Raw genomic sequence first — 6,697 nt, 5'->3', positions numbered from 1 at the left:
CTATTTCCAGGGTAACTAACATGTGCGTGACTTTCCTTCCTGCCTGGGTCCCCAGTGGACCCTTTCTGGCAACTCTGCACAGAGAAATGAGATGAAGATTGAGTCAGACAAAGGGAGGGAGGTCAAGGAAGAACTCTGCAGTAGGTGGGTGGGGGACCCTCCATGATTAATGACATGCGTCTCTCTTGCCCCACAGAGTCACATCTTTCATTTAGCTCTGAATGACCCCATCACTAAGTTATTTAATTGCTTCACTTGCCAAGCTGAAATAGATTCATCACTGAAGTTTGGAAAATGAGATAACTTGACAAGGAAGCTGTCTTCCCTGTCGGGGAGCCAGCCAGTGGCATTAAACACCATAGCGGAGGGCTGGGATGGACGATTGGGCTGGCGCTGGCTGACAGTGCCCTCACCAGGCCCCAGCTGTGGGCTGAGCTACAAATACATTCAAACATCCTGCCAGGCTGTAAGCGCACATTGAGTCTGCAGTTGTTTTGGTCAAAATGATCATCTTTAAGAATGACAACTATGTTCATTTGCTTACGCCGGAAAATGAAAATTTAAGAATTTTTCTGTAGCAGATTTTTACTGGCTTGCCCCCAAGTGTGACTGAGTCCAATTTTCCTTTTGCCCACTGGGAAACACAGTTTCACCACACATGCAGTTCTGCTGAGCTGATACACGTGAAGAAGTATTTTATTTCACTTTCATTGGTGCTTTCCTGATGGCAGTGAGGTTGATCTTCTTTTATATGGTAAATGGACACCGTCATTTCCTCTTTAATGGCTTGCTTATGTCTTTGGCCTGTTTTTCTACTTGTACTCTTTTTGAATTCTTTTTAGAAATTCTGTAGCTAACCATTGAATATTTCTTCTGGTCCAGCCTTTGACTTTTAACTTTATATGTGGTCTCTATTCTTTTTTTTTTCTCCATCATCAATATTTATTGAGCATTTACAGTGTACTAGGCACAATAGAATATACAGAAAACATTGTCCCTTGAGGAGCTTACATTCTAAAAGGGGGAAAATACAACTCTTTTAAAATGGAATTTTTGTTTGGTGTTTTCTGTAAAGTACTGAGGAAATATTCTGCAGGGTGAGCTTTGGGTATAACAGCCCCATCATTATTTAGAGAGAGGAAGAGGAAAGATTTTAAAGGCAGACAATGACAGACCATTCAGGATTGGTAGGGTTTACAGGGAGATAAACACAATCTCATCAACTAAGGAGAGATGTGCTGCAGTAAAGAGGATGTGGGAAATAGTTGGTAGGATGCAAGCACAGGAAGCAGGGTGGGTATCTTAGACATTGAGTGGAGCCAGAAAGATCATGCAGCCTTTTCCCAAGAACACGGCCACCAAATAGGAATGGTTGGTGACAAGACAGAAGGCTAAAAAAAGAGAGGTAATCTTGTGAACCTGACAAAGGATCGAAATTGAAGGCAAGCCATAGAATATCAAGAAATTCTTAAAAACCAAAATGGTTTGGAAGCACAAAACTTTCAGTTAATGCTACCCAATGTCATGATGGGTCAAGAACATTGTGGCTTCCTAAGTTAGAAAATGCCATATACCAAAATTTTGAATGGAACACAATACTTTTTTCCAATCAATCTCACCCTCCCCCAGAAAACATGGGACACGGTTGAGAATGGTAGTTATATTAGTAGTATACTTGTTGTTATAAATTTTGCATTTAAACTTGGTAAAAGCCCACTAGAGGGAATAAGGAATACATTTCCAAGAATGTATAGTTTACTTTAGAGAAGTTTCAAAACCAAAAGACTATAATTTACATGAAAAGCTGTAGAGAAAGTAGTTGAAAAGTCCATTCATAAAACTTTTATTCCATTTACATGAACTTAATACATGGGTTTTTAACAATTATGCTTGGATTGTTCATGAAAATTTCATAAGACATTAAACAAAGCTAGCCATCATCTCAAGTTATTCCCCTGTTAACTATTTTTACAGCACATGCATATTAGGCAAATATAAAAAAAACCACAAAAGCAAAAAAAAAAAAAAAAAAAAAAAACTAAAAAAAGTTAAAATACAAGAGGTTTGTTTTGTTTACTGCTGTGCTTGATATACATGAAGTAATGGATATCAAGCAAATCATTTTTACTGCATCTTTACTTTTACATTTGTTCTTAGGTTGCCTAAAACATTTAAATACAAATAAAATGTGTAGCAAAAATAATGAAAGCAAACAGCAGGTAACTTTACAAATAATGGAATGTGAACCATTTCTGCCCTTATCCAGAGTAAACTGGGTCAAAACTTCATCTAAAGGAGCACTTCTGCAGCTGTAGTCGAAGCTGTGCACACTGAGATTGACTATTCCACAGAAACACATGATTCACACATGTAGGATCCATGGGATATCTGTTTCTACTACAGCCTCGTAAGTGCTCCGAGCCTTAAGGTACACACAATAACTACACCTGTGACTGGAACCATTGATCCCTTTTATTCCCCACCAGGACAAACCAATATGTAGGCAGTTTTCTTTGCTTAGACATGGAAGCAGTTTTAAAATGGCCCTCGTGAAGCCACAATGTACCTAAAGTACTATGCCAAACATTTATAACTCGTATAAAAATTTCACATCCCCATATTGTCCACCTCAAGATGAAAACAGATAACTCCCTAAATGTTAACTGGCTCTACTCCCCTAATATTAAACATAAAAACCACATGGGAAATATAGAAATTCAAATAGAAGTAACATAAACCTGTCATAAATCATAAACAAAAAACTATTTGTGGGACAGCATGGATGACAAATGGTCTACTGTGTAAATTTTAGAATGAGGCAGACAAAAGTTGGAAGGCCAGTTGATTTTTCCCTCCTTTTCCTGCTTCAGCTTCGTCTCCTTGGGTAACTGATGTCCACAATGTCAATTGTCTCTCAGTAATTGCATTATTAGCGTGCCGTCTTTGTATGATTCTTCACTTAACGTATCAAGTTCAGCAATGGCTTCATCAGAAGCTGTCTTTGCAAGAGAGCAGGCTTTCTCTGGGGAGTTCAGAATCTCATAATAGAACACAGAGAAGTTAAGGGCCAGACCCAATCTGATAGGATGTGTTGGCTGCATTTCCTTTTCGCTGATTTCAAAAGCTTCTTGGTATGCTTGTTGTGACTGATCCACAATCCCTTTCTTATCATCACCAGCAGCAAACCTCAGCCAAGTAACGGTAATAGTCTCCTTTCATTTTCAAATAGAAGACTTTGCTCTCTGCTTGTGAAGCATTGGGGATCAAGAATTTTTCCAAAGGAGACAGTACATCATTGCAGATATCTCTTAGCTCAGTCTCAATTTTCTCTCTGTATTCTCGAGCCATCTGCTGCTTTTTCTCAGCACCTTTCGTCTTTTGCTCAATACTTGAGACGACTCTCCAAGATGACCTACGGGATCCTACAACATTTTTATAAGTAACTGAAAGAAGATTGGTCTCCTCATTAGACAATTCAGCTCCTTGCTCACAGACTTCATGCAGGCTGCCATGTCATCATACTGCTCAGCCTGCTCGGCCAGTTTGGCCTTCTGCACCAGCTCATTTTTATCCATTACTGGATGTTCTGTGTCTGGAGTGGGTGGAGGCGGACGGATGGGGGCTCAGCAGTCTCTGGGCGGTTGCAGCGGCGGCGGCGGCGGCGAGGCTGAGACTCTGTCTGTGGTCTCTATTCTAAAACAGTTTTAAATTCTAATCAAGTCAAATTTATCAGTTTGGGCTGGGGTTGTGGATCAGTGTTAGAGCACTCACCTAGAATGCGTGAGGCCCTGGGTTTAATCCTCAGCACCACATAAAAATAAAATAAAGGTATTGTATCCACCTATAACAACAACAACAACAACAACAAAATATATAAATCTATCTATCTATCTATCTATCTATCTATCTATCTATCTATCTATCTATCTATCTATCTCAGTCTTTCCCTTTTGGCTTTGGCTTTTTGTGGCTTGGATTTGAAGGCCTCTCAGAATCCTAGAGACATTCTTTTATATTTTCTTGCAATACTTTAAAAATATTGCCTGATATCACCATTTTATTGAGGTTCTCCATCTCTCAGGTTATTTTTTTTCCTGAAGTGGTGTGAAGTAGGAATTTAAATTAATCTCCCCTCAGATGCCCAGGCAACACTTGCCCAGACCAGTTAAGACTAGTTCCCTCCCATCCCATCCTGCCATATACTAAATGCCATGGAAACCTTGTCCTGTTTCTGGACTTTGTGTTCGCTTTCATTTATATATTTGTGATTGATTTTCTAGGAAGTGATCTTTTGATCGCAAAAGCTCTAGAATATTTGAGATCTGTAGGGTCAGTTCCACACGTCTTATTCTTTTTCAGATTTTTCTTAGCTCTTCTTGTGACCATAAATTTTAGAATGAGCATCAATTTTGATGATTTTTTTTTACATTTTCTTTTTTAAATTTTTGTGGTTCTGGGGATTAAACCCAGGGGTGCACTACCACTGAGCCCCATCCTCAGCTCAGTGAGGATTATTTTTTATTTTGAGACGAGTTATCTTAAGTTGCTGAGGCTGGCCTTGAACTGTGATTCTCCTGCCTCAGCCTCCAGCACTACTCTTTAAAGAGACTCACCAGTGGGACTGGCTGGCGACTTGCTGCCCAGGAGAGGGCCACCATGCCCACGGTTGTTTCCTTGCCTCCATCCTCTTCCCAGTTTAATCTTCCTTTTCCTTTCTCTTCCCTTTTTAAGTTTATCTCCTTATGGACATTGTCATCTTGTTTTCCTTTTCATTAGTTTTCTTGGGGGAAGTGGGCAGAGACCTAGATTGGAAATCAGAAAATCGAAGTTTCAGTCTGAGCTGTGTCACGATCTAGCTGTGTGAAGCTGCTGGTGCTCTCTCCTCTGTGGGTTTTAGTTTCTTTTTCTCTGAAGTGAAAGGATGGGACAGACACACTCCGACATCCCTTCTACCTTTCCCTCTTCTTTCAGTCTCCATCCTCCTCTTCTTCCACCTCCTTAAACTCAGCCATTCACAAGTCATAAAAAAACAAACCTCTCCGACCCTGCCCACCCCTCCCCCTCCCAACCATGCTGACCAGGGGCTGCAGCTACATGGCTGGCAGAAGACACCTGGACTCCACGTTTCCAGAGGCTCAACTGAACAAGACCAGGGAGCCTCTGGTGGCTGCCGTCATGAGGGTTAATTGTTCCAACAGGTGGATCTGCTGCTGCCCTTGGCAGAGTCCTCCTGCAGGCACAGAGGGCCTATACACCCTGCTGTCCAGTGGGATTAGCTGACAACTTGCTGCCCAGGTAACTACCACCTGTCAGCACGAGGCCTCCATGTGAAACCGAAGCAAATGGCGAGGGTGTATTTGCCTTGTCCAGCTGCTGTGCTTGCTTTCTTAACTGCTAATGGGCACAGTTAGGGGGCTAATGAGGCAATAGATACTCTTCCGGGCAATTAAACTCAGTGGAAGTGTTGGATCAGATGGTCTCTGAGTGCTTATTTGTCTTGAGGGATATGCTAATAGGAAGTCCCTTTCCCTCCCTCATTTGAATTTACCAGGGCCCTGAGAGAAAGGATTTGGCTCCGGGAAGGTGATGTGCTATACTTGATGAGCCTGTGTGGCTTCATAGATTCTGTTCAGGTTCTAGAAATTTCCAGGATGGCAGGATGGTTCACAATTGGGCCTTACTGGCATTGCTCCTGAGAGCAGGAAACAGCCAAAGTTACTGCACAAACTACCTGCGTGGCTCATAGCCAATGATTGCTGATATGGGTATCTGAAAGTGCAGCCCTTTGCCTCAATCTGGGGCAACTCAGGAGAAATGTCCATAATGAGCTCTCTGTAGGGTGAGCAGAGGCCTATTTGCAGCTCTTTTAGATCAGCTTCTCCCTCAGCCCAATCTTGTCTTCTCATTTCCTTACAGGTGCTCCTCCAAGGAACAGCCCCCAAGACCTTCTGCATGTGGCTATCTGACTCAGAATTATTCTAAGGACCCTAATTGGAGAATCAGACACTGCATTATCACTAACAGGAGCTCCCATCTCTGGACCTTGATGTCGTGTCTGATACAGAGCACACACTTAACCATTTATGGAGCGAATAAGTGAATGAAGACAAAAATTGGCTAATGATAAGGGAGAAGTTCAGAACCGTGTTTTGTCCCAGCACTTCTCAGTCATCTCAAAGTGGAGTGGAAAGCCCCATAAACTCAATGTTAAGGCCATTACTGGGCCAGTGTGGAAAATGACTTTGGGTACCGTAAGGTTAGGATGATACAGACACTTCTTACGATGTTGCTTGTTACGTGGAATGCTTGTGACTTGTTGGGCCAGACTTGGGAGTTGGGCAGTGGGAACCAAGCACTAGGTGACCTCTGACCCACGGGGTGCTGATGTTCCCTTAGCTTTTGCTGTTTCTTGACCAGATACCCATTCTAGATCCAGGAACTGGGCTGCAGGGTTGTTTAGGATTGTTCTTGGACAGATTTACATTCCTCTGAATCTTCCTGTTCCCTCCTGCAAAGCCCTGAGGTCTGCTAATATCATTACCTCGATGGCTTCCTCATGGTGGGTTGCTACCTGCCAGGTACTGGCCAAAGCTCCTGGGGGCTTTGAACTTGGCCCTTCTTCCTTCAACATGAATCGACACTAAAGAGGTAGCCCACTCATATCTTCCAAGAATCCAGAGTGTGGCAGGCTCAGGGC

The 6,697-nt window shown here is 42.3% G+C and overlaps 1 pseudogene; it reads right to left on the bottom strand.

Annotated features, from left to right (window-relative positions):
• Positions 1–2,596: 2,596 nt before the first annotated feature.
• On the bottom strand, positions 2,597–3,575 carry LOC114100218 (14-3-3 protein zeta/delta pseudogene; annotated as a pseudogene).
• Positions 3,576–6,697: the final 3,122 nt, after the last annotated feature.

Source organism: Marmota flaviventris, chromosome 12, assembly GCF_047511675.1.
Source record: "Marmota flaviventris isolate mMarFla1 chromosome 12, mMarFla1.hap1, whole genome shotgun sequence".
NCBI lineage: Eukaryota > Metazoa > Chordata > Mammalia > Rodentia > Sciuridae > Marmota > Marmota flaviventris.
Note: the sequence above shows the minus strand (reverse complement) of the source record. Positions and strands in the feature narration are given on the sequence as shown.